Here is a 27,621-nt window from a genome sequence, read left to right as displayed (position 1 = left end):
TTATGAGCTTGTGTATTTAGCTAACAGTGCATGGCCTGATGTGCTAGGGTGGGAAGACACTCCAAAACACGGAGCAGCGGAAGTGTGTAGTAAGCTCTGACTTTGGCTTGCATTTTGAAACACACTACAGAAGGAATACAGTATTCATTGGTCTGCTTTGAGGCACTCATTCCCCAGCTGGCAGTCCAGGTAGGACACTTTTGGGCATGGCTTCAGGTTCAAACCCTGAATCTGCCACTTGATGTATACATAAACTTGAACAAGTTATTCACACACGAACCTCCTGTTTCCTTAGGTTTGATTTCACTAAAGGCAGACCCTGAACGGAGATTCCAATGTAAGACATTTACTGGGCAGATGACTTCAGGAAGTAAGCAAGTGGGGAATTGAGAAAGGGAAAGAAAGAAAGGTAATAAAGGGTAGGAGAAAAGGGTTTTGCTATGGCAGCTGAGGTCATATAGGGACCCTAGAAGTTACAGAGGACCACAGCTTGGAATCTTCCCACTAAGGGGAGAGAAAGGTATGTTGCTGGGATTAATGAGAAATATACGTAAGGTGCTTAGTGAAGTCTCTGGTACAAATAAGTATTCAATAAAAATTGTTGAGTGTTAGTCACACCTTTATGGTTATAATTTTTCTTTTTTAAGCTTTTATTTGTTTATTTGTTTGTTTATTTAAGAGAGAGAGACAAGTTAGTAGAGAGAACAAGAGCGAGAAGAAGGAGATACAGGGAGCCTGATGAGTAGGGAGCCAGACACAAGACTCGATCCCAGGACCCTGGGATGATGACCTGAGCCAGAGGCAGATGCTTAACTGACTGAGCCAGCCAGACGCTATGGTTATTATGTTAACAAGTAAGAATCAGAGGTTATTATGTTAACAAGTAAGAATCAGAGGACAATCAAAAATAGCAGAGTATTAGGTGCTTGGAGAGAACTCCTGGGGGACAGTGTGAGAGGCAATATTCAGGGAAGGTTCCTGCTGGGTGAATTTCTTTTGATACTAATTTGGAGGTTTGGGTATGATATTTATAAGCAAAAAGATGCATATTGGAGATGGGCTGTCAGAGAAGGCATTTATAAAAACCTGTTCGTAGGTGACTTTAGGTTCAGAATGAATTAGGGACTATTATTAAATAATTCATTCATTGTCTCATAAAACAAATGTTGGATACTGTATCAGATAATATTAGAGGCTGGGATTTTTAAAATAACACAAGTAAAAATGGAAAGAACTACAGTATAAGTTGTTAAATGAAAAAAATCAAGATTCAATATAATATGTTACTAGATGAACTATTTGTCTGAAAATACATAAACACATGTGAACATGTATATGTGTATCCAAATATGAAATACTTGTGTGTACCTAAAAATAAGTGGAATAACTCGGCAACTGTAGCTATCTTTAGAGAGAGTGACTTTAGGCAAAGTGGTAGGCACACTTATTTTTACCATACACCTACTATACCCTTTGAATGTTATACTAAATACTTTATATATTGCCTATTTGAAGAAACAATATTTTAAAGAAAAAAAAGTTTGCAGTAGACAGCCTGTCTTACATGCCATGAGAAAGGAGGAATGGAGGAATTTTAGCTACTTTCCAATGGCCAGTAGGTCAAGCACTGCAACCTCTTCCGTGGGCTTTCTCATCCATTTTTAAAACATCTGTTTCGCGTTTCCATAGTCATCTATCAGCTTACTGAACCATATCCACTCCATCCAGCTTTGCTCCAACCAGCCCCTGAGCCCAGAACGCCAGCTCTAGTGCTCCCATCTACATCGTGCCTGAGCTGGATTGGCTGGTCTACCCTCCCAGTCACCCTTCTCCCTGCGGAGAAAAGCCAGAGCTAAAGCCCTACATTGGGAAGCCTTTGATGGCCTGTTATTTTGAAGCCATGGGAGTGAATTAAATTATCCGAAACTAATATTTAATTCTGCCACACTTTGCAGAAGCATTTATTGACTGTGGACTACATGTTGGACTTTGTTCCGGGTGTAGAGACAAAAAGTTTTTGGATGTAGTCTCTGCCCTTGAAGATCAGTAATGCATCTGCATAAGTTCCCAGCAAGGTCCAGATGTAGGCATCCTCCTACTGGGTTATGGTCTTCACCCAGTAACTTCGCACAACCATGGATCCCTCTTTAACCATAATTTCCCTTCCTCTTCCCATTCTAAAACTTTGGTGGAGAGATTGTTTAGAAAATGCAAATACATCGCACAGGCAAAGTACTCAAATATCCTGAAGGAGTTTAAATGCATTTTCAGAAACCATTTTTCAGTCGACTACTGACATGTTTATTGATATTCTACTATATGCCAGGTGACTTGATTCTACCATATGGCAGGTCCTAGGGTGAGGTGAGAGCCGGTGTTAAAAGATGAAGAAGGGAGGCGCCTGGGTGGCTCAGTGGGTTAAGCCTCTGCCTTTATCTCGGGTCATGATCTAAGGGTCCTGGGATCGAGCTCCGCATCAGGCTCTCTGTTCAGCAGGGAGTCTGCTTCCTCCTCTCTCTGCCTGCCTCTCTGCCTACTTGTGATCTCTCCCTGTCAAATAAACTGAGCCACCCAGGTGCCCCATAAATAAAATCTTAAAAAAAAAAAAAAAAAAGATGAAGAAGGTATAGTCTCTATACTTCAATCAACCTGAGCTCAATAAATTTTACTTTTTATCATTTTTACGAACTTAATTTGTGCTTTTCTCCATTATGTTATTTTGCCTTTTCCATTCTTACAAATTAAGAACTATAACTTACCTAAAAAATTATATAATATTTAACATCATCAATAAACATCCGCCATAGATCATACAACCAGTATGCAGATTTTATTTCCCTCCTTTCCCAAAGAAGAAACACAAAACTTGAATTTTTGTGATAACCATTCCCATTCATATAGTTTTTACCACTTATGTATGTATCCTTACACAACATACTGCCTATTTTTTCCCTGATTTTATGACATATATTTTAGTATTTCCTTCTACATATTTCTTAGTGAGTTGGTCCTTTTATTAATTTCCTTAACATCCTTATAATTGTTTACAGAAGAAGAGACCAGCTCTACCCGAGCTACATACAATAAGCTTTTCAAATAAGCTAAAGGAGTCACCAGATTGCCTGAACTGTGTGTTTTAATTCAGGATTATAGTGTGTTTGGGGTATTTAATTCTTCCTGCAAATATACTGCAAAAACAAAGCAAAAAAAAAAAAAAAAGTCATGTATTTGGCCTTTCTGTTTATATTTAGCACTTGTCCTCGATATATAATTGCATTTCAATTCCAAAGAGAATTCAGCGGCAGTCGGTGCCTCATAAAGCGTAGTGTGCGAGCTACATGAATAGTCCTTCTGTGTGGGAAAGAGTAGCTCCTTTTACCCAGCTATCTACTTGGAAACATATGCTTTTCTGAATACCAGTCCTGGAATCTCCAAAGCAACATGACATTTACTTTAGAATTATGTAAAACAAAGCCATTGCCATAATGATTATGAACCCATCATGGGTATATCACTATCCATACATATGCTAAGAGTATTTAACCTTTTAAGGAATCAATTACACATATGTGATATGCATCTAAACGCTACACAGCTTTTCCCTGCTTGTTTCTAGGTCATCTTTTTGTGCAAATTCAGTTTTGAAGTGCCAGTAAACAGTAGGATCTAAATGTGTTTACACTTGAGGCAGTTGATTCTTTCTCTATGCTTCCTTAGCAAAAAGCCTGTGTAGATCATCAGAGGCAATCTCAGGGTTAGGAGAGACCCTGGTCCTTTGGTCAGACGTCCCAAAATATTGCACCATTTTCCACTCAAATGGAGATGTATTATTCTTGTCAACTTCCCAGGCTCTGTGGGAATGGTGGAAGAAATGGAAAGATAAAGAAGAATAAAGGAAAAGAAGGCAAAGTCAAACCACTACTCTTTTCATCTTTATACGTGTCCCTATTTTCCTGAAAACACTGAGGACTGGAGAACTTTAGTTTCCAGCCCAAGGTGTGAAGCTAGGGATTAAAACGAGTTCTCTGTTTACTCTATCCTGCATTCCTTCTGTAAAGAAGTAATTTGTTCTCTACTTCCAGCAGGAATGGTTAATTCTAGAGAAGTCATTCTAGAAAACAGGTTAAAGCTAATTCTAGAAAAATGGATTCTAAAAAATTTTTACCTCTTCTGCTCCATGAACAGCCCAAACCAATAGTTTTTTTTCTCTACAGAGATCATTTATTAAAAGATCATTGACATGTATCAACTCACCAATTAATTAATTAATTAATTAATTGTCAAGTGCAGCTTTAAAGAAAAGTTCATTGATGACATCTCTCACACCAGCCTGTGTCTATCAGCAACCTCTATGCCACCTCATTTCCTTCAGAAAGTCAGTATTTCAAAAACATGACAGGAACTTTCTTGGTTCCAAAATATTTTGCACAGGCTCACTCCAGAGGCAAAGAACTGTAGCTGCGATTCAACAGATCAGGTTTCTGATCTCCTCATGCCTTTCAGTGTAGATCAGAGTCCTTCTAAAACTCTTTCATTAAAATATCCCTCCACTGGCTGAAGCCATAAATTTGTATTCCAAGGGACCTGGGGGCATTGATCTAAGTTCTATATTGTTTTTGAACTGTTTCATAAAATCTATCAATATTTTGTCTTCTACTGTGTTGGATATTCATGTTTGAATATTTTTTATTTGTTTTAATATGGTCCTGCCAAATGTTTAACTCATTTGAAACTTCAGGAAGGTGTGCTGTTTGTTTTCTGTGACTATGTGCATACCGTTTAGCGCACCTCAACAGAAGAGAACATATGGTCGAGACTCACGACTCAAGGTAGACCAATGTGGGAAACAAAGACAAAAGAAAGAATTAAATTTCCCTACTGCCTACAGCCCACTGACAAGTCCTTGAAACAGGCAGAGTGACCTTCCTCTGAAGAGGGAGAGCGAGGTTCTTTTCTCACAGTCAAAGAATGAATTTCGCAGACAAAGCGGAGTGAATAAAGTGATAGAGTTTTATTAAAGGAAGATACAGAAAAAGCTTTTGAGAGAGAGAGGGGTCCCGACAGGGTTGCCAACATGGGCCACCACTGACAGGCTTTTATTTAGAACTGACCAGAGAGCTTATCATTCTTGTGATGTCTTGGCTTGAGTAAGGACTGGTGGTAACATCTTCAATGGCTTAGTTCTTTTTCAGGTCTGGTGATTCTTTGTTCATCATAGGTGACTGTCATAAAAAAGACACCCCTTCACACATGTCTAGCGCAGGGTGGTCTGGTTTGTTCCCTTATCGCTGGTTTCCTTACACCTCAGCATTTTGGGGATTTCTGTAAACCTAATCCTGTAGCCCCCTACCTATCTCTCCCTATCTAGACCCACCTGTCCCTTACTCACCTCTGGGAGCTCAGCTGCCTCAATGCCAATACTTTACTAAGGGCAAAAGGTAAACTTTTTGCCTTTTTTATTTGCCTGTATTATCCCGATCCCTGGAATCCTGTATGTCTTCTGTAACATAGAGAATTTCCTTCAGAAATTTCCTTTATCCCTACCCCTCCCAACAAGATATGCTAACAATCATTCTCCAAGCTTATGGTCCACTGATACACATCTGAAGGGTCTCATGACTGAGTTTTTACTAAGCAGTAATAAAACAATATTTTCCTAACGATAGCTAGCTCCCTCCGGGTCCTGAAAACCTTGTTCCCAAAATACTTTGGAGGTTTGTGCTGTCCCTAACCCTGTTCCAACTTGAAAGTATACAACCAGTCACCCATCACAAGCCCAGTGCCCCTCTTTTTGCCCATGTGTCCTGCCCCAGAGCTTTAATAAAACCATCTTTTTGCACCAAAGACATCTCAAGAATTCTTTCTTGACCCTTTGTTCTAAACCCCAACATTTCTACATCATAGATTAGTGCATGATCAAAAGGATTAGGCAGATCCAAACTAATCTGTCCCAGAGGCTTCAAATACCTCAAGACAACCATCTCAGTATCCAGTCTAAAAATTCTTCATTATGGCAGGCTCCCGGAATTGTTCAAACCAAAGTCGGTGATACTTGGTGTCAAGAAGGAACCTGTATTCCTTGCTCTTTCTGCCCATGACACAGAAACAGAGACTCTGATGGTCCAAATCTATTTCTGAAATATGCTTCTGGTATTGGTTCTCTTTTAAAACCAAATCTTGTGTCGTGCTAGTGAGTACTCTATGAACATATTCTGCAGACAAAGCAAATGGGCAAATTTGAATCCTCACATTCTTACAGAGAACAAGAAACAAACATGAACTTTTAACCTTCATTTAGGAGTTGCTCCCATGCTCTCTGAATAACATTTACATACAGGTCCAAGAAAGACAACATCAGTACCCCTCATGATATTGATCACGGTCATCTCGACAGAATACTTTATTCAGGCAGATAGAATATGAATGTCTCTGACTTTAAAATATTTAAGCCATCTTTCCACTTTATATTGATTTCAGGCAGCTTAATTGTATCATTTCCAAGTATGATGGCATCTTTATTAGATTGATGGTACCAGTTGCAAGCTGAAATCCTCAGTGTGCCTGGTACCCAAATTTGGAGGTTGCTTAGATTGGGGACTTTTCTAACCTTATTAAAAAAAAAAGCAGATGAAAAATTTGCAAAGAGGAATTCTCAGGGTCCTTGCCATCTATGCCTCACCTAGTAGTATGCTTCAGATGGTCATATTAGTACCTTTCATTATTTATTTATGGTTTGATTTTTTTTTTTTTAAACTGTATGAAATGTCACGCCAGAGAGACAAAAACAAGAGGAACACTGTCACAAAGCAAAGCTCAAAGCTGGAAGTCTAGTGCTGAAGCTGTAGTAGAAAGCCATAAGCTGTATCTGTCCATGAGAATATCTTGCTCTTCTCAGTCCAGTAAAGAAACAAACACATAGACAAATATAAACAAACGTGCTTTTCCAGCTTGCCACTGAGAGTGCAGTCCTAGTCCAACAACATCAGCCTCAGCTGGGAACTTCTGGGAAATGTGGACTCTCAAGCCTCACCCCAGATCCCCTAAATTACAATCTGTACCTTATCAAGATTCATATGCACACTCCTAGTGGAGAAGCTCTTTTAGAATATCACTGGAGAGGTATCCAAGAGCCTAGTGACAGTAAAGCACTGAGAGAGGGCACCTAGGTGGCTCAGGATAAAAACAGAAAACAAAACAAAACAAAACAAAACTTCTTTCTCATTGTACATACCCTTTTTAAATTGTGAATTTTGTACCATAGGCATGTAACACCTATTCAAAATATCTTCTTAAAGTGTATTTCACCATTCATCTAAATGGCTGAATAAAAACAACTCAGTTAAAAATAGGTGGTAAACTTGATGAAGTTAAAAAAAGTTTAGATAAATAAATTTTGAAATTTCCATAAAGATAAAAGCTCATTAAGATAAATACATGTTAGGCAAATTTAGTACACTTTTTTAAAAAATGATTTTATTTATTTATTTGACAGAGAGAGATCACAAGTAAGCAGAGAGGCAGGCAGAGAGAAAGAGAGGGAAGCAGGCTCCCTGCTAAGCAGAAAGCCCAATGCAGGGGTCAACCCCAGGACCCTGAGACCATGACTTGAACCAAAGAACCAAAGGCAGAGGCTTAATCCACTGAGCCACCCAGGTGCCCCAAATTTAGTACACTTTTTATCATAAGTTGGTAAATAGCAAAATCACTAAATTTTACAAATTCCACTTTTTCAATGGTGTGAGCTTCAGTATTGAGCTATACTAATTCTCAGGTGTATGGTCTCTTAAGAGCTCAGGAAATGAGTTTAATTTTGAAAAACACTGATTCTGACTCATCACAGGGTGACAGGATTTATCAAAAGTAAAATGAATGAGGGAAAAACTTCAGCAAACCTCAAAGACAATAATAAAATGTATGTCGTGTTTTATCCACAATTGATTCCCTACAAACACATTTGGAATAATGTTAAAATGTGCCCTACTTTTCTCTAGGTCTTTGTCTTACAGAGTTCACCTTTTAGACAAAATGATCTTTCCACATCATTGGTTTACTTTTAAAAAATCAGTATTACTATCTATACTCTGCCATTGGGATGTACACGCCAAGGAAAGGGGGTTTGGTTTATGTGTTCATTAATGTAGTCACAACTTCTAGAACAGCGCCTGGCATATAGTAGATGCTCAGCAATTATTAAAAACATGACTAAAATAAACATGTAGCCTATAAGCTCTTAAGAAAGCATACCGAAAGAAGACAATGTCGTTTAGCTCAATCTCTTGTTTTTGTTTTAAAGATTTTATTTATTTATTTGACAGAGAGAGATCACAAGTAGACAGAGAGGCAGGCAGAGAGAGAGGGGGTAAGCAGGCTCCCTGCTGAGCAGGGAGCCCCATGGGGCTCTATCCCAGGACCCTGGGATGATAACCTGAGCTGAAGGCAGAGGCTTTAACCCACTGAGCCACCCAGGTGCCCCTCTTGTTTTATCAAGTAGCAGGGATCATTTATTACCACCGTCTTTGTTTTTTTTTTTTTTATTTATTTGTTAGAGAGAGAGAGAGAGCGAGCGAGCACAGGCAGAGAGTGGTAGGCAGAGGCAGACGGAGAAGCAGGCTCCCCCGCCGAGCAAGGAGCCCGATGTGGGACTCGATCCCAGGACGCTGGGATCATGACCTGAGCCCAAGGCAGCCGCTTAACCAACTGAGCCACCCAGGCGTCCCACCACCATCTTTGTTTTCAAGATAAAACTAGTTTGGTCCCTAACAGCTCATCGTGTGCTTCCATTTTTCATCCGGACGTGCTACTTTTAGTAAAGTCTTTGGTAAGCAGAAATAGACAATTTCATCTTCTATTAGAAAATCAATTAAGCAAAAACATACAGTTAAATGATGTTTAAAAAAAGCCCTTTCCCCTAAATATAAAATGAAGGCATTATAAGGCACTTCTACTTAGTAAGGAAAACTACCATGTGAAGAACATGAATTAAGCATTCTGGAATCGTTAGGGACTCTTTAGAGTCATTAAGAAGCTACTTTCTGATTTTCTAACCCAGGACACTGCATTTGGGCCACTACCCTAGTGAAGAAGAGAGACTAACCAGTTCCAAATAGGGCCTAGTGAAAAGAACTAGGTCTGTTGTAAACACCTCTGCATTTGCGTATCTATTATATCTTAATTTGCATAGCCATCATCCCTTCATTTGCATATTTGTAACTCTTGTCCCACCCTTCCTCCCTCCCCCAAATCAACTATGAACCTTGGGTGAGCCTCCAGGGAAGAACAAGTTTTTTCCCTGCTTTTGCCAAGAGCACAGGAAGAGAAAGCTCAGTGTTCATTCTTTCCCCCTTTTGAATATACACACTGTATGATTCAACACTGCCAACTCCCCCCAGAAGAAGGGTAAAGCAGTTGGATGAAAACTGACTGGGGGAAAAAATTTAAAAAAAAAAAAAAAAAAAAAAACTGACTGGGGAAGTTTTCTGCCTTGGTAGTCGTGGGTCTGAATTTTCTGGCCCAATTCTCACTTAGTATAATTTTATTCTCTTAAATAAATGTAAATTACCAAATATGTAGCTAATCGTGGTTTAAATTTTACACATTTGTAAAAGTTTTCTTAGCAGTTTATTTAAAGACAAAGTAAGACCCCATGACAATATTTTTGTTCTGACAAACATTTATTTTGGCATCTTACTTACCCTATTGAAAGGCAGAGCATGGAACCCAGCAAACGAAACCAGCCATATTCTATGAATACCCAGATTCCCAAAATATTTAATTTAACTTGTCCCCTGGTTATCTCCTAGCGCAACCTAGTTTGCTCGCAATTATGTTTAATTCAAAGAATACTGCCTTTTCATTTCAAACAGACTGGAACAGGATCTTTACTTCAAACATACATAAATGTTTTTAAAAAGTGATTAAATCAGCCATATTTTGTTATTTTTTTACACTTAAAGGGCTTTTAATTTTGAATTTTTGAAGACACACCAAATAGATGAGTGTGTCCAGTGCCCCAGGATGGACTGGCTTCTCTCACCCCATTCAAGGGGAGATGTTTATATTCTGTGCGAGCTAATGCAATTCAAATGTTTTTCATAATTTGGTAGCATTTTCCAGAACCTCATCTGTCTACTGCATAATCTTCTCGGCTTCACAGTACTCATGTTAGATTAAACAGGAAAGACGAGCAGTTTTGCAAGAGATAATTGTTTGTTAAATAGCAGGAAACACAAGAGTAAACTAATTTGATATTTGCAGATAGTTCATGGCTGTAATATTAGTACATTTATTCTAGTGTCTTTGTAATAAGGCAGAGACAGTGCGAAACTTTAATTAAGGTGATACTTGCTAGAGACAGATCTCTGAGAATTTGTAGGGGAGGTGACTGCCAGAGGAACATGGCAAAAACTGAGAAGCAAACCAGCACAGGTGAATGTTGCCTCCGCTCTAGGAAACAGAAGAGCAGAAAGGAGGCAGCAAATAAACTAGACAGGCAGAAATAAAGCAGGTAAGAGCTGCTGTTTATTAAATAGCTGTGATATGCCAGGCGCTCGGGTCAGGCGTTCTGCATTTTAAATTTCTGACCCTCACAAGAGCATTTTACGGTCAGTGTCATTAGAGATGGAGGGACTTTTACTCAGAAAGGCTGAATAACCTAAAAATGCTCCACGGCAAGTTAAAATATCCTTAGGGCTACGATATTCCTGATCTTGGTGCACTGAGGACAGGCAGAGGGGAGTAGAGTTAGGATCTGAATAAGGGTTCCCTGTCACCAAGTCCAGTGCCTCTCCAAGTGCAGCCCTGGTTCACCTGGTCCATGGGAATCTTCTAGTTCACTTCCTAAGGTTGCAGTTTCACAGACCTGGGGGTCTATTAAATTAGAACCTCCAAGGTATGGGAGCCTAGGATCTGCATTTTAAACCGAACCACTGGGTTTGGTTTATTACACAAAAAACTGAGACATTCTGCCTAATGGAAGGAGGTTCTGATTATATACCCCAATTTGAGAAGGTGGTATCCCCTTTGCAGCTGAGCACATACTCAATCTTTAAGGTGTAGGATTCCATTCTATATAATAACACCTTTGATTTTATGGATTTCTGTAATTCCTAGAGAGACTTTCAATAACTAACTCAGTGCATAAAACTAAAGAAACTCGAAGTTTGGGGAGGATTATGAAGGTCAATATATCACCTAATGCCCAGTCCATAATTCTTTAATCTTCCTCTACAATATCCTATCTTGTGGTTGCCCAAGCGCCCTAATGATGGGACACCACTGTTTCATGAACCGGTGATATGAGTGTTGTGATTATGAAAGGTACTGACCTACCCACATATAGATGTAACACCTGCTCTTGGTCTTACTACCTAGAATACTCTTTTTAAGGCAAATTTTGCTTACCATTCTCCCATTTTATTTTATTTTTTAAAAGGGAGGTTGAGGAGCAGAGCAAGAGAGAATCTTAAGCAGGCTCCATGGTCAGTGCAGAGCCTTAGGGGGAGCTCGATCTCACAAACCTGAGATCGTGACCTAAGCCAAAAAGAGTCAGGCTTAATTAACTAAGCCACCCAGGTGCCCTGCCACTCTACCTTTTTTTTTTTTTTTTTTTAAATTTCTTTATTTGACAGACAGAGATCACAAGTAGGGAGAGAAGGAGAAGCAGGCTCCCTGCTGAGCAGAGAGCCCCATTCAAGGATCAATCCCAGGACTCTGGGATCATGACCCGAGCCGAAGGCAGAGGCTTTAACCTACTGAGCCACCCAGGCACCCCTCTACCATTTTAACTTCCTTAAAGGACTTCCGCTGCAGTGGAATGAAACTCAAACACCCTCTACCATGGTCTATAATATGCTACTAAGATTTCACTTACTCTTTTCCTGGTATCTGACATTTAAGAGTATCAGAGCTGTTCTTCTCAGCTCTTTCCAGGGGCATCTGGGCGGCTCAGTCGGTGGAGCATCTGACTCTTGGTTTCTGCTCAGGTCATGGTCTCATGGGTCCTGGGATCAAGTCCCCCATGGAGCCCCCAGCTCAGCAGGGAGTCTGTCTGAGATTCTCCCCCTCTGCCCCTCCCCCTGTTCACATGCACTCTCTCTGTGTCTCTCTAAAATAAAGAAATAAATCTTTAAGCAAACAAACAAAAAAAGGATGTTCTCCCCAGCTCTTTCCTGCTTTCAGGCTTATTGCTCATGCATTTCCTCTCCCCGTGATTCATCTTTAGGTCTCAATTAAATTGTCCACTTTTCAGAAGATTCTTTCCTGACCATCTTATCTAAATAAATCACTCTCCCCCCATTATTCTCTATCACTGTAGCTTCCTTCTCCTTTAAGAGTATTACTATTTTTTTTTTAAGATTTTATTTATTTATTATGTCAGAGGGACAAAGAGCTGGCACAAGCAGGGGGAATAGCAGGCAGAGGGAGAAGCAAGCTCCCCAATGAGCAAGGAGCCCGACATGGGACTCGATCCCAGGACCCCAGGATCATGACCTGAGCAGTAAGGCAGACACTTGACTGAGCCACCCGGGCATCCTGAGTATTACTACTTTTAATGATATTTCAACACACCTCTTTATTTGTTTATGATTTATTAACCACTCACACCCAAACTGACTACACACAAAAACTACAAACACTTACAAAACTATAAATTCCATAAGGAAATTATCTGTCTTATTGTAAATCCTATCATCAAACATGCTATGTGAGTGTGTATTTTTTTCCCAAGTGAATATTATCTGAGATGCACAGGCACATGTGCACATACACTCACTCTGACATTTTCTTCCTCAGTGAATGGTAGCAGTATGTCTGGGTTCTGCTGTCCTGATACTATGGAGGTCACCTAAATATAGAAAACTGTCTTTTCAGAAGAAATCTCATTTCTGTTGATGTTTAGAGTTTATATGAAACACCTTTTAGACCTAAGTCATGAGGGGGTATACATATAACATATCTAGTGGACATTTTACACTTTGGATGAACATTGGTCTATATACCAGATATCTTAAAATTGGATTCTAGCTCTCTCAGTAATAAACTGTGTGAGCATGTCCAAGTCACTTCCTCTTTCTGGGCCTTACTTATCTCATATGGAAAGTGAGGGGGCTCATATCCAAGATCCTTTCTATCTCAGACACATGGTGGCTCAATGAATTATAGGCACAGATGTATGTGTCAACAGTGACTAGAATTTAGTAACTGTAATGAGTGACTTAAAACACTATACAATTTTAATTTTAATCTTATGAATCAAAGGAAGGAAGGAATGAAGGAAAGAAGAAAAGAGTAAAGACAGATAAAAAGAAGAAGACCGTGAATATTAGAATCTAGCTAAAGAAGCATCTTAAAACAACACAGAATGTCTCAAACTAAAATTCTTCTGCAGGGGCGCATGGGTTGCTCAGTGGGTTAAGCCTCTGCCTTCGGCTCAGGTCAGGATCTCAGCATCCTGAGATCGAGCCCCGCATCGGGCTCTCTGCTCAGCGGGGAGCCTGCTTCCCTCCTTTCTCTGCTTGGCTCTCTGCCTGCTTATGATCTCTCTCTGTCAAATAAATAAATAAAATATTTAAAAAATAAATAAACAAAATAAAATTCTTCTACAGTTTCAGGAAAGGGTTTGCATGAGGTACTAGTATACACTTAGAGCCAGAGCCAAATTCTGCCACATTTTACTTTTGAGAAGAAGATAAACTAACTTTTCTGAACTTTCGTGTCTTCCTCTTGTGAAAGAGGAGGTGATTATTCCTTCACATAAAATACCTAACCTGATGCCTGGGAGGGAAAGACATTACTCAATAAATCATAACTTTATTATTTCCTTAATTATTTTCAAATATTTTCCTCTCTGGGACTTGACACTCAGATCAGTTAAAAACTGTCCAAAGATTTTTGATTCAGGAAACTAATTTATATTGTATTCTACTTCTGGGGATACATTCATCATTCATTCAACAAATATTTATTAATCACATATGTGCCAGGCATTGTGCTAAGTATTGAGGGAAGAAAGGAGAGAGGGAGGAAGGGAAGAAGGAAGGGAGGGAGGAGGAAAGGAAGGAAGGAAACATGAGTCAGATGGTGACAAAAGCTATGAAAGCAAAATACAGCAAGGTGGGAGAACTGGGAATGATGAGTGAGAATTTTTTTCATTAGCGTAATTTAAATTACCATTATCAGGAAAACTTCCCTGATGAAGTAACTTTTGAAGAGAGATCTAAGGGAAATAAAGGGTGATCCATGTGGATACATAAAGTACTTCCAGGCAGAAGAAAGAACAAGTTCAAAGACACTGAGATGAGAATATGCTTGGTAGGTTTGTGGAATAGCAAATAGAGTCCAGGGGATGGAACACAGTGATCAAGGAGAATCCTGGTGGAGATGAGGTCACAGAGGTAGTGTGGTTGAGCCTTCCAGATCACTGAAGGAGAGTAAGCCTTGGTAAGGGCTCTAGATTTTGCTGAGTGTAATGGGATGGCCTGGGTTCATGTCAAGGGGTAACTTTATTCTGACCTCTATAATGAAAGGCCCATTCTGTCTATTTTGTATAGAATAGACTGCAGGAGAACATGGGCCAGACTGAGAAGAGTCAGAGGCTTTCCCAAGAGTCTATTTAAAAAGAGATGATTTAGACCAGGCTGGTAGCAATGGCTGTGGTGAGAAGTGGCTAGACCTGAGGCATCTTTAGGAGTAGCTGAAAGCATTCGCCAACGGATTCAATTGGAATGGGAGAGGAAAAAAAGAATCAAAAGTGATGTCAGTGATTTTGTATTAGAAACTAGAAGGGTAGAGGTGCATTTTATGAGATGGGGGGAAAAAAGGAGCCCTGCAGCTTTGAGAGATTTCAAGAGTTTGCTCTACATATGCTAATATTAAGAAGCCCATTAAGCATCCCAGAGAAGATGTGAAGTAGGCAGCTGAATAAATGAGTCTGAAGTTTAAAGAAGATATCCATACCAAAGATATAAATGTGGACTTGGCAGGAATTAGCTCATTCAGGAAATGAGTAGAAGCAAAGCAGAGATGAGGTCTGGACAGTAAGTACAGGAAATGTCAACATCAAAAGGTTGGAAAATTCAGGGAAGCCATCAAACAAGAGTGAGAGAAAAGGGCCCATCAGGTGGAAGGAGAACCAAAGAGGTCATGAAAGCAGGCAAACTAATCACGAGGTCAATGCTAAGTACATTTCATGTTCTAAATATGATTTGGAGTATAGATTTTTAAATGAATCAATATAATCATGTTTTGAGTCAGGAGACTCCGGAGAAGATGTTCACTGTGACACTGTACACTCTACTGAGAAGAATGACCTTGAAGCTACCAGTATGACTTCCACCCCCATTTCTCTGCCTTGGTTAAAAGCAGATATGTGAGATGAGGTGCTAGACAAATCGATATTATTCCAATGTTAGTTCAAATGAATTTATTTTTACTATAAATGTATCCTTTCATCATCAAACTAATCGGCCATACTGGAAAGCATCAGGAAACCAGAGAAGAAATAAAAATATTGGCCATCATTCAGCCCTTCTCAGTTGGTAATATTGGTAATGATTTTACACTAGCTTCTAAAATTTTTTGCTGGTTACATATTAAACAATCATGAATAATCACATAATGGGTGAAACTGGTTTAATTCACTTGTCATTATGTGGCCAGGTTAGTACGTTCTGTCCAATGAGACATTTGGATAAGTCAGTTTGAAGATATCCAGTAAGATATTTTCATTTCCATTAAAAGGCAATATGAAAAGAGAACTGCTTTTTCTTTTTTTAAGATTTTTATTTATTTATTTATTTATTTATTTATTTATTTATTTGACTGAGAGAGCGAGAGATCACAAGTAGGCAGAGAGGCAGGCAGAGAAAGCGGGGAAGCAGGCTCCCTGCCGAGCAGAGAGCCCAGTGCAGGGCTTGATCCCAGGACCCTGGGGATCATGACCTGAGCTGAAGGCAGAGGCTTAACCCACTGAGCCACCCAGGAGCCCCAAGAGAACTGCTCTGACCATCCAGGCCATTGTGCCCTTTTACTTTCTCTTACTCCTCATTCCTGCCTTGCAACTTAGTTGTGGAATCTAGAGCTATGTCAGTCATTTGAGACCCTGAGATACCTTTTCTGCATTTGGCTGAACTAATGGATGGAAAAAGTCTGGATTTTTTACACCTTTGACTAGCAAAACTAATGTCAGCATATATATTTAAAGTAGTTATGGGTAAAATACATAAGCGTGTGTGTACTTATTGTCATTTTGTTACATGTTTTCTGGCTATTTTTGTAGTTCCTCTATTTATTCTCTTTTGCTCTTTTTTTTGTGGTTTGATGACTTTCTTCAGTGGTATGCTTATATTCCTTTCTCTTTCTCCTTTGTGTCTTTACTAAGGTTTTTGCACTATGGTTACCATGAGGCTCACCAACCAATTAATTGTTTGTGGTAACCTTTTTTTTTTTTTTTTAAGATTTAAATATTTATTGAAGAGAGAGAGAGCACAAACATGCATGAAAGCACTCAAGCAGGTGGTGGGGCAGAGGCAGAGGGAGAGAAGCAGACTCCCCACAGAGCCCAATGTGGGGCTCGACCTCTTGACCCTGAAATCACGACCCGAGCCTAAATCAGGAGTGGCACACTCAACCACCTGAGCCACTCAGGCACCCTGCATTCCTTTTTTTAAAATTGCTATTGTTCTTGTTCACCCCCTTCATCCATTTCTCCACCCCACCCCCACCTCTGCTCTTGCAACCAATAGATACTGCTCCAGCAATAATCTCTACTCTCTCTATGAACATAATTTTCTCTTGTTGTTGGAGGGGGGGCTTTAGATTACATATACAAGAGAGATCATATGGTATTCGTCTCTCTGTCTGACTTGTTTCATTTAGCATAGTGCCTCATGTTGCTGCAAATGACAAGATTCCATTCTTTTTATGGCTAAAAAATATATCACAACTTCTTTACCTATTCATGCATCAATGAACAGTTAGGCTTACTTTCCTATCTTGGCTATTGGAAATAATGCTAAAATGAAAATAAAGATGCACATATATTGTTGAATTAGCATTTTTGTTTCCCTCAGATAAATACCCAGAGGCGGAACTGCTGGATCATACTGTAGTTCTACTTTTAATTTTTTGAGGAACCCTCATACAGTTTTCCAGAGTGGCTGCACCAATTTACATTCCCACCAACAGTGCACGAGGGTTCCCTTTTCTCCGTATCTTTGCCAACACTCCTTATTTCTTTTCTTTTTGATACTAGCCATCTGACAGATGTGAGGTGATAGCTCATTGTGGTTTTGATTTGCATTTCCCTGGTAATTAATGGCATCGGACATTTTTTCATGTAACTGTTGGCCATTGTGTGTCTTCTTTGGAAAAATGTCTCTTCAGATCTTCTGCCTGCAGTTTAATCAGATTATTTGTTGTTTGTTTGTTTCTGTGTTTCTTTGTTTTGCTATTGAGTTGTATGAAGCCTTTATATATTTGGATATTAGCCGCTTATCAGATAAATGACTTGTAAATACTTTCTCCCATTCAGTGTGTTGCCTTTTCATTTTGTTGATGGTTTCCCTTGCTGTGCAGCAGCTTTTTAGTTTGATAATTGTCCTACTTGTTTATTTTTGCTTCTGTTGCTTTGCTCTTGATGTCAGATTCAAAATCGTCGCCAAGACCTAGGTCAAGAAGCTTACCGCCTATATCTTCTTCTTGGAAGTTTTATGGTTTCAGGTCTCCTGCTCAAGGCTTTAATCCAGTTTGGGTTAGTTTTTGCGTACAGTGTAAGACAGCGGCCGAGCATCATTCTTTTGCATGTGATTGTCCGGTTTTCCCAACACTACTTATTGGAGACTGTTCTGTTCTTTCCCCTTTGTATTTTCTTAGCTCTTTGTCATACATTCGTTTGTGTGGGTTTATTTCTGTGATCTCTATTCTGTTCCATTGATCTATAGGTCTGTTTTTTTATTCCAATACCACAGTTTTAATCACTCCAGTTTTGTAATACAGCTTGAAATCAAGGAGTATGATGCCTCCAGCTTTGTTGTTCCTTCTTAAGCCTGCTTAGGTTATTCAGGGTCTTTTGTGGCTCCATACAAATTTTAGGATGATTTTCTCTATTTCTGTGAAAAATGCCATTGGAAATTTGATAGAGATTCCACTGAATCTGTAACTTGCTCTGAGTCTTATGGACATTTTAACACTATTCTTCCAATCCATGAGCATGGGTATCTTTCCATTTATTTGTGTCATCTTCAATTTCTTTCATTAATATCTTGTAGTTTTCAACGTGCAGGTCTTTCTGGGGCGCCTGGGTGGCTCAGTGGGTTAAGCATCTGCCATCAGCTCAGGTCATGATCCCAGTGTCCTGGGATGGAGCCCCGCACCAGGCTCCCCACTCAGCAGGGGATCTGCTTCTCCCTCTCCCTCTGTCCCTCACTCTGCTTGTGCTCCCTCTTTCTCTCTCCCTCTCTGTCTCTAATAAATAAATAAAATCTTTTTTTAATAAAATATACAGATCTTTCACCTCCTTGGTTCGCTTTATATCTAAGCATTTTATTCTTTTTGATCCAATTATAAGTGATATTGTTTTCTTAATTTCTTTCTGATAGTTCACTATCACTGTATAGAAACACTACTGATTTTTTTGGTATTGATTTTGTGTCTTGCAACCTTACTGAATTTATTTATTAGTCCTAACAGTTTTTGGTGCAAGTCTTTAGGATTTTCTATATATAATATGTCATCTGCAAATAGTGACAGTTTTACTTCTTCCTTCCCAATGTGGATGCCTCTTATTTCTGTTTCTTGCCTAACTGCTGTAAATAAAAGTGGTGAGGGTAGGCATCCTTGCCTTGCTCCTGAAAGCTTTTAGCTTTTCACCGCAGAGAATATTTGCTGAGGGCTGTCTCATATGGACTTTATTACACTGAGGTCCATTCCCTAAATACTTGCTTTGTTGAGAGATTTTATCACAAGTGGATGTTGAATCTGTGAATTTTTTTTTCATCTCTACTGAGGTGATAATATGATGTTTATCATTTATTTTGTTAATAAGATGTCATCACATTGACTGACAAGCAGATCTTAAACCACCCTGAAATTCCCGAATAAAACCCACTTGATCATGGTCTATGATCCTTTTAATGCATTGTTGAATTCAGTTTGCTGATATTTTTGTTGAGGATTTTTACATCTATGCTTATTAGGGATATTGGCCTATAATTTTACTCGTAACATCCTTGTCTGATTTTGGTATTCAGGGTAATGCTGAATTTAGAAGAGTTCCCTCCTCTTCTGTTTTTTTTTTTTTTTTTTTTTTGGAAGAATCTGAAAAGGATTGGTACTATCCTTTTTTTGAATGTTTGGTAGAATTCACCAGTGAAACCATCTTGTCCTGAACTTTGTCTGACGGAAGTTTTTGATTTAATATCCTTCCCAGGAAGTAGTCTGTTTAGATTTTCTATTTCATAATGATTCAGTCTTGGTAGGTTGTATGTTTATAGGAATCCATTTTTCCCGTGTTCTCCACTTTGTTGACATATAATGATTCGTACCAGTCTCTTAAGACCCTTTGTATTTTTGTGGTATCAGCTGTAACATCTCTTCTTTCATTACTGATTTTGTTTGAGCCCTCTCTTTTTCTTTGCGAGTCTAGCTAAACGCCTGTCAATGCAGTTAATCTTTCCAAAGAACTAGCTCTTAGTTTCACTGATCATCTCTATTGTCTTTTTGGTCTATATTTCATATAATTTCTGCTCTACTCTCTGTTATTTCCTCCCTTCCACTAGCTTTGGGCTTCTTTTGTTCTTTTTCTAGTTCTTTTGGTGTAAACTTAAATCATTTGAGACTTTTCTTGTTTCTCAAGGTAGGCTTTTATCACTATGAACTTCCCTCTCAGAACTGCGTTTGCTGCCTCCCATGTTGTATTTCCATTTGTCTCAAGGCATATTTTATTTCTTCTTTGGTTTTCTCTTTGACTCACTGCTTGTTCAATAGCATGTTGTTTAATCTCCACACATTTGTGACTTTTACAGTTTTCTTAGAAATTAATTTCTAGTTTCATGTTATTGTAGTCAGAAAAGATGCTTGATATGTTATCAGTCCTCTTAAGCTCATTAAGGTTTGTTTTTTGACCTAACATATGATCTAACCTGTAAAATGTTCCATGTGCACTGGAGAAAAATGTGTATTCTGTTGCTTTTGGGAGGAATGTTCTGTATATGCCTGTTATATCCATCTGGTCTACTGTGTCTTTTAAGGCTGATGCTTCCTTATTTATTTTCTCTCTGTATGATCTATCCGTTGATGTAAATGGTGTGTTAACCTCCCCTACTATTATCATATTGCTGTATTTTTCTCCCTTTATGTCTGTTAATATCTACTTTAATTACTTAGGTACTCCTAAATTGGGTGCATAAATATTTACAAATGTTATAGCCTCTCATTGGATTGACCTTTTTGTTATTATGTAACATTTATCTTCATCTCTTATTACAGTTTTTGTTTCAAAGTCATTTTGTCTGATATAAATGCAGCTTATCCAGTCCTTTTGGTTTCCATTTGTATAAAATACCTTTTTCCATTCCTTCACTTTCAGTGTGTGTGTTCTTATATCTGAAGTGAGTCTCTTGTAGGCACCATATGGATGGGTCCTGCTTTTTTTGTTTATTTGTTCTTTATCCATTTATCCACTCTACATCTTTTGATTAGAGAATTTCATCCATCAAAAACTTATATCCACACTTTATTAGGTAAAAAAAAATGAAGTCCTACATATTTAAACCACTAATATTTGAGTTTCCTGATATTTGTAAATGGAAGCATTCCTAACTGAAATACACAATATCATGAATAGTTCCCCTATTTAGTCCAGTTTTTATAACCATAATTTAAACAGTGATATAATAATCAATATACCAGGGTGCCTGGGTGGCTCAATGGGTTAGGCCTTTGCCTTCTGCTCAGGTCATGGTCTCAAGGTCCTGGGATCGAGTCCCGCATCCGGTTCTCTGTTTAGCAGGGAGCCTGCTTCCCCTTCTCTCTCTGCCTGCCTTTCTGCCTTGTGATCTCTCTCTGTATTAAATTAAAAAAAAAAAAATCTTAAAAAAAATCAATATACCAAAGTTACTATAATCTTCTCTTCTGGAATTATATACGTTTTCTGGGAGCTTTCTAGGTCTGTTCCTTAGAAGATTTTGATGTTAACAGAAATTAAAGTTAGTATTTTGGATACATCTTCTAGAATTAAAAAAGACTTTAAAAATGCACTCTCCTGTCATCTACTCCTAGACACTTATTGATACCAAATGACCTTAAAGACTTGTACCAAATTCTGTAATTTCCAACAAAACGTCCAAAGAGGGAAAAAACTAAGATGTGTAGCTCATGATATAAATTTATGGTATGAAGTAGCATCTTCCTAAATTCTTTTTTTCCCCACCTGTTTTATGTTAGAATACAATTTAAGAGACAGGAATGTTAAGTCACTGGTTCTTTTGCCCTTGTAAAGGCTCTCCTGGCATTGCTATTCATCCATAATGGGAAAGCAAGGTGTATTTGCTCAGTATGTGGTGATTACATCACAAAACAGTTATTATTCTATACAGATAAAAATTCTGGGAAAGGGGTGCAGATGTCTGCAAAATATAAAGACTTGGAATAATCTTCACTTCCTGAACTTTTTTTTCCTTTCTCAGTTCATTTTATGATTGTCTAATCTACTATTTCCTCAGTCCAGCAACAGGAAAATTATACCATTTGATATATTTGAACCATTGCCACATAGAAGAGAAGAGTGGTTTTATTCCAGATTTGCCCGGGAGGTCAAAGCAATGTCCATGGATTGACATCACAATGGAAAAGATTTCATCTTAACATGAATATAATGGTATCTAATAGCAACACTACCCAAAAGATCACAGGCAGCCTCAAGTACAGTGAGGTTCCTTTTCCAACAGCACTCAGTGAAACAGATGACTGACACAGATTCAACAGAAAGAGGACAACAATGAGCAGTGGAAACTTGGCTTAAAAGACTTTGAAGGCCGTATGAAGACTCTAAGAGATAATCTTGCCATTTTGTTGAAGGTTTCCATCCAACCAAGCCTTGAATTCTAGTCTTTATTTCTAAATATAGAAATAAAGTATTCCAAACCTAAGTCCTAAATTTCTCATTATAAAATTTATAGGGTATTTATAGATTATAAGTTATTATAAATAAATGTATATATTCACCCCGTAGTCAATAGTTTCAAAATGGACCCTTTAATCACATTTTTCTTAAGCAATAGGGATATGATTTGGATTTAAATTGTTTTGAAACGAAAGGTACACACACACACACACACACACACACACGTCCTGGATCTACACTGTGAGACTCAAAATAGGATCAAGGGATATACTAATTGCACACGTGTTACTGTTTGCATTTGTTCCAACGTCAGTATATGAAGTACAAGATCTTCATTGCCTGCATATATATAATCCTTATCATTTGCTTTTGTACAGATTCATGTAAATCACTGAAATCAATGAATGCACTGCTATCTAATACATGTGCCGACTATGGCTGCCCTCTAATACTCAGCTGTGTGATCCTTGTGCTAATGTCAAGGGCAGGGTTTTATAAACCATCATGGCTTTTGGAGAGAAACAGGTTGCCATATACAATTGACTAGGTCATGTCCTGAGCAAGTATGCCAAACTGACAGTTATGTGGGGACTGAATTCCAGCCTGCATTTACTCAGCTCACCAAGCCGTGAGTCCTGGTATTGGGTCATGTCCACTGGACATATACCAGTTATATATGTTATATATATGTTTTGTTATAGAAACAAAAAAATGAAAAAACCCAATATTGCTTTTGCTGCATTAGCATGTATTGTTTAACTTGACCATGAAAAATACATTTATGCCCTATAATCTCATATCTGTCTATACTACTGATAAAGATATTGAAATATAAATAAGTTAAGTGACTTCCAGAGGAATTATAATTAGTCAAAGGAGAATAATATCAAGTTCAACTGGATTTTAAAACCAATTATTTTTTAACAATTCTATTAAAATACTTTTTAACGTGGCATACAGGATATTGAGACCTATTGTATGACAAAAGAAGTACGGATAATTTCTACATTTAAAATTACATTTTTATTTTCCTTTTTCTTGTCTTAGTTATCTCCATTTAGTCGTGTACTGTATAGACACCTATTAATGGAGACCATGTCATTCTAAGGTTGCAATTTGGATGAATAATTTTATGCATTGCTCAAACTGACACCATGCCCGCCTTTCCCAGTTCCGTGAACTGACATATAATGTGGTGACACTGTAATAGTTTTACCTAACTCTATATGTGATATTGTGATTTATAATAAGAAATACATACGGTCTTCCTGGCACACAGCTCCTAAAACTCTTGTAATTTTCTTAAATAATAAGTGCAATGGGAACTTTTTGTTATAGTATTTGATCTTTTGTCCTCAAATACCTGCAGTGTGAAAGAGCTCCAGGATGATAAAGATGAAAGAACTGAGCAGTAAAAAGTGTCTTGTTATTCAGAACTAACCCCTTTCAACCACACCTGAGTTTATGCTAATGAGGTGACTTTTGGAAATCTCCTAAGGATGGGGGTTGGTTGCCAGTGGAGCTAACCATGTGATTGGAGGGTCGGAACTTTCAGTCCCACCCTCACTTGCAGAGAGGAGAGAGGAGCAAGAGGTTAAACCAATTAATGGCCAATGATTTAGTGATCATACCTACATAATGAAACTTCTATAAAAACCCTATAAAGATGGGGTTCAAAGAGCTTTTGGACTGGTGAACACTTAGAGATGCTGGGAGAATGGTGCGCCAGGACAGCACAGAAGCCCCGCCCCTTTTCTTCACACCTTGCCTTCCGCATCTGTTCCACCTGGTTATTCCTGAGTTATGTCGTTTACAGTAAACCAGTGATGTAGTAAGTTAAATGTTTTCCTAAGTTAGTGTGACCTGCCCTAGCAAATTAACTGAACCTGAGGAGGGGGTCATGGGAACCTCTGATTCATAGCCAGTGAGTCAGAAGAACAGAGACCGGTGACTGGCATCTTTCGACTGAGCCCTTAACCTGTGGGATCTGAATTTAAATTGTAGGACCTGCAGCGGGTCGTGCAGAATTGCTTCGTGTGTGGAAAAACCCACACATGTGGTATCAGAACGAAGTATAGTACGAGGAGAGGAGAAACTCAGGACTATTTTTCCAAAACAACAAGATTCACAAATTGTATCATTCTCTCCGGTCTTCGTGTTCCTGTCTCTTTTCCATACCAGACTTTAACCAGTGCCCTCTTACTCCACCTCAACACATACAAACACTCACACGGTGCCCATAGCAGTGATTTCCTCTTCACTTCCCTCCCCAGCAAAAGGCAGTAGGGTAATTCATCTCAAATAAATTAACAGGTGGAGAGGGCGGTGAGGACAGGATAAGGGGAGAAGAGATTAGAAAATAGGTGATTTTTCAAGGTTTGAATATCCACACCTTTGTTGTTGTGGTTGTGATTCTTAGCTAAAAAGTTGTACAGACCAAACCCCACACAAAGGAAGACTTCAAATGATTCAAAGAGAAACCAACAACTTAAATCCCTCAGAGAAATCTGTGGAGCCCTTTGCATACTAGTATAAGATGCTCGTGTTAGTTATACTAAGAGGTCTAGGACCGTGCTTTTTCTTGCCTTCCACCACTACAGTGTCTCATCTGGACACAAAAATCATTTTTCAATGAATTTTTTTTAAATCTCTACGTACAAGTCTCCATGTTGGAAGCTAACTACTTTATCAAACAAATATAATGCAATGTCTATTTCCCAACGGAATTTTAGCCAAAAGTCATTGTTGCTAGTTTCAATTTAGCCATTGTTGTAAAACAATTATTTTTAAAAATCAGGTCACTCCAATAGCATACTTTTCACTCAGGACCTTGGGTTGAATTCAAAGTAGCTGAGACAATTTAAGGTCATTCAAAAGATTCACAGTCAGTTCCTGAACTTTAAGGAAAAATCTACTTATTTGATAATATTTATCTTTTTCAGTTATAACAGACTTACAAAGATGCTCATTGTTACATGGTTTTCATTATAAAATATTCAAATATAAAAATTAAAGAAAGTAATGTGACCAACATGTAGGTCCTTATCATTTAGAATTAATGAATATTAAAATATTTCCATATTTATAATTTTGCAATATTACAGATACAGTTGGCATGTCTTTGTCAAGGGTAGTCCCTGTCATCCTCCCCAAGAAGCACACAAAATTCTAGAGCGAGCATATATTCAATTCACCTTTGTTTTTACATTTTCATCATTTTTTTTGTATATATAAACAGCATATAGAAATGTTTTATGTGTTCGTAAAATTTACAAAAATTATGTTTTTCTTTATGGATCATTCTGAAGTCTGTTCCTCCACCCCCAGTAAATTTTGTTTTTCAGATCAATCCACATTGATGACTATACAACGAACTGTTTCATTTTAACTACTCTACTGTAGGCATATGTCACAGTTAATTTACCCATTTCTCTATAGATGGATACTTAACTTCCTTCCTTGTTCCTCCCTCTCTTTTCCTATAATAAACAAAGTAGCAAAGCACATGAGTGTGAGTGTCAGAGTTTCTGGAAGTTCACTGTTACCTTACATGTTTAATAGCAAATTGAATAACCTTTCTTATTAGGAGGCAAGAATTCATTTATCCCATACAAACAGGTAAACCATATCTAAGCTTTATAACCTACAAAAGCACTATATGTGTTCTGCAAAATATTTATCCAGCAATTAATCCACTTATTTTCTTTTTTCTAAGTATAATTAACAAATGATGCTGGTGACTCTTCTGATATAAACTTTCCACTCACAAAAGTTCTTCCCTATGGTATCCTGAAATTGGCACCCATTCAGTGTGCTGCCAGTAACAATGATATCAAATCAAAGCTGTTTTAAGCAGTATCAAGAGTTCACATTAATGGGGCCAGGCAGAGATGGGAACCACTTAAGATACCAGCTTGGTTTACATACGGAGAACGAATATCAAGGCATGAGGTATAAAGATAAGAAGCGGGACGCCTGGGTGGCTCAGTTGGTTAAGCAGCTGCCTTCGGCTCAGGTCATGATCCCAGCGTCCTGGGATCGAGTCCCACATCGGGCTCCTTGCTCGGCAGGGAGCCTGCTTCTCCCTCTGCCTGCCACTCTGTCTGCTTGTGCTCACTCTCGCTCCTCTCTCTCTCTCTCTGACAAATAAATAAATAAATAAATCTTTAAAAAAAAAAATAAATAAAGATAAGAAGCAAGAAGCATTTATAATCAGAACATCCAAAAAATGGCCAGGCGATAGGGGGAGCTATTTAGGTTGAACAATAGAAAATTGCCATTTTGTAGGTCAAATATTGGCAATAGATCAAAATAGGGTGTTACTCATACTTTCTGGATTTGGCATTAACAGGATTGGATTGGTATTTTCTGAAATAGTCAAGAGCTATTTCTAAGGGACATGTGTGACTCATGAATCGAGATTTGGAAGTGTTCGTTTTTTACTGTACCTCTCCAATGCTTCAGACAGTTCTCTCACTGACGGGTGGAGATCCACCATTTATCCAGGGCTGTCATCCAGAGTTGTGCATTGTCACCTTCACAAAGGATCTCAGCCAAAGCAGAGGTAGAAGGTTGGTGATCAACTTCAGGCCCCAGGGTGCTAATTAGACCACCCGAGGAGGTCTTTTTTTCTAATGGATCTGCCTGCCAGGTGTGCCTTTTTCTAATTTTCACAAAAGCACCCTGTAGGTTACTATTGATCATCTCTTAAATCCTATACAAGCCTAGAGAACTGAAGTATAAAATGAACTGGGAATGGGAGGGGAACAGTTGGCTTGGCCTTCATAGCACATGCAAATAGTGACTCTCCTCTATTAAGTAGGGACCCTTGGTTTTCTTGTAGTTCAAATCTTTCGACATCAAAAATCCCTCTGCTGAATTTGAGAGATTTTCAGTTCTAGACTCTGAGTGAAGGATATGGTTGAGGGAATAAAAACAAGAGTAAGATTATCTTCTTGGCAACAAAGTAGAGATGACATGTTCCAGTGGCATTAGGGTATTTGCAATCTATTGATTGAAGTTAATAAACCTGTAAGGTGTGTTTTGTTTCCCAGTCATGATGGAGGCTTCCATTCAACCATGTATTTTCCTTTAAAACAAAACAAAACAAAAATCTCTGGCACTATTTCCCTTCAATTATTCCCTTGCTAAAAATAAAGTCCAATGGAGATACAGGAGCAAACATATCGAAGCATTTCGGCAATATGATCCCTGACGTTAGCTAGGTATTGTGTATTTGTGGTGTCAAGTCTCAACTCATTACAATTAACCTGATGTATTGATTTAATATCTCAGGCAGAGATGTATTTACCTGGCTAGAGCACTGTGGAAGATGATTCTAGAAGAAAAGGAATGTCTGCAAACAAAGATGAGATCCTCTGATGAAAGGAAAGCTGACAGTGAGTAGCACTCACAAAATCAGACCCCAAACACTCATTACCTCAAGGCTCAATCCCCCAAATTAGAGCTAATAATGATTCAGCATTGCATTGTTGGGTACT

At 38.5% G+C, this 27,621-nt stretch overlaps 1 protein-coding gene across 1 annotated transcript in view; it reads right to left on the bottom strand.

The window, feature by feature from the left end:
* The window catches only part of KCNH8 (potassium voltage-gated channel subfamily H member 8), a gene marked incomplete at both ends in the record, with an annotated part of 371,995 nt that overhangs the window by 248,170 nt on the left and 96,204 nt on the right, over positions 1–27,621 (bottom strand). The gene's annotated exons all lie outside the window — the stretch shown is intronic.

The sequence above is a fragment of the Martes martes genome (genome assembly GCF_963455335.1).
Source record: "Martes martes genome assembly, chromosome: 1".
Classification (NCBI taxonomy): domain Eukaryota; kingdom Metazoa; phylum Chordata; class Mammalia; order Carnivora; family Mustelidae; genus Martes; species Martes martes.
The sequence above is the reverse complement of the archived record's forward strand: the minus strand, read 5'-3'. Positions and strand labels throughout refer to the sequence as shown.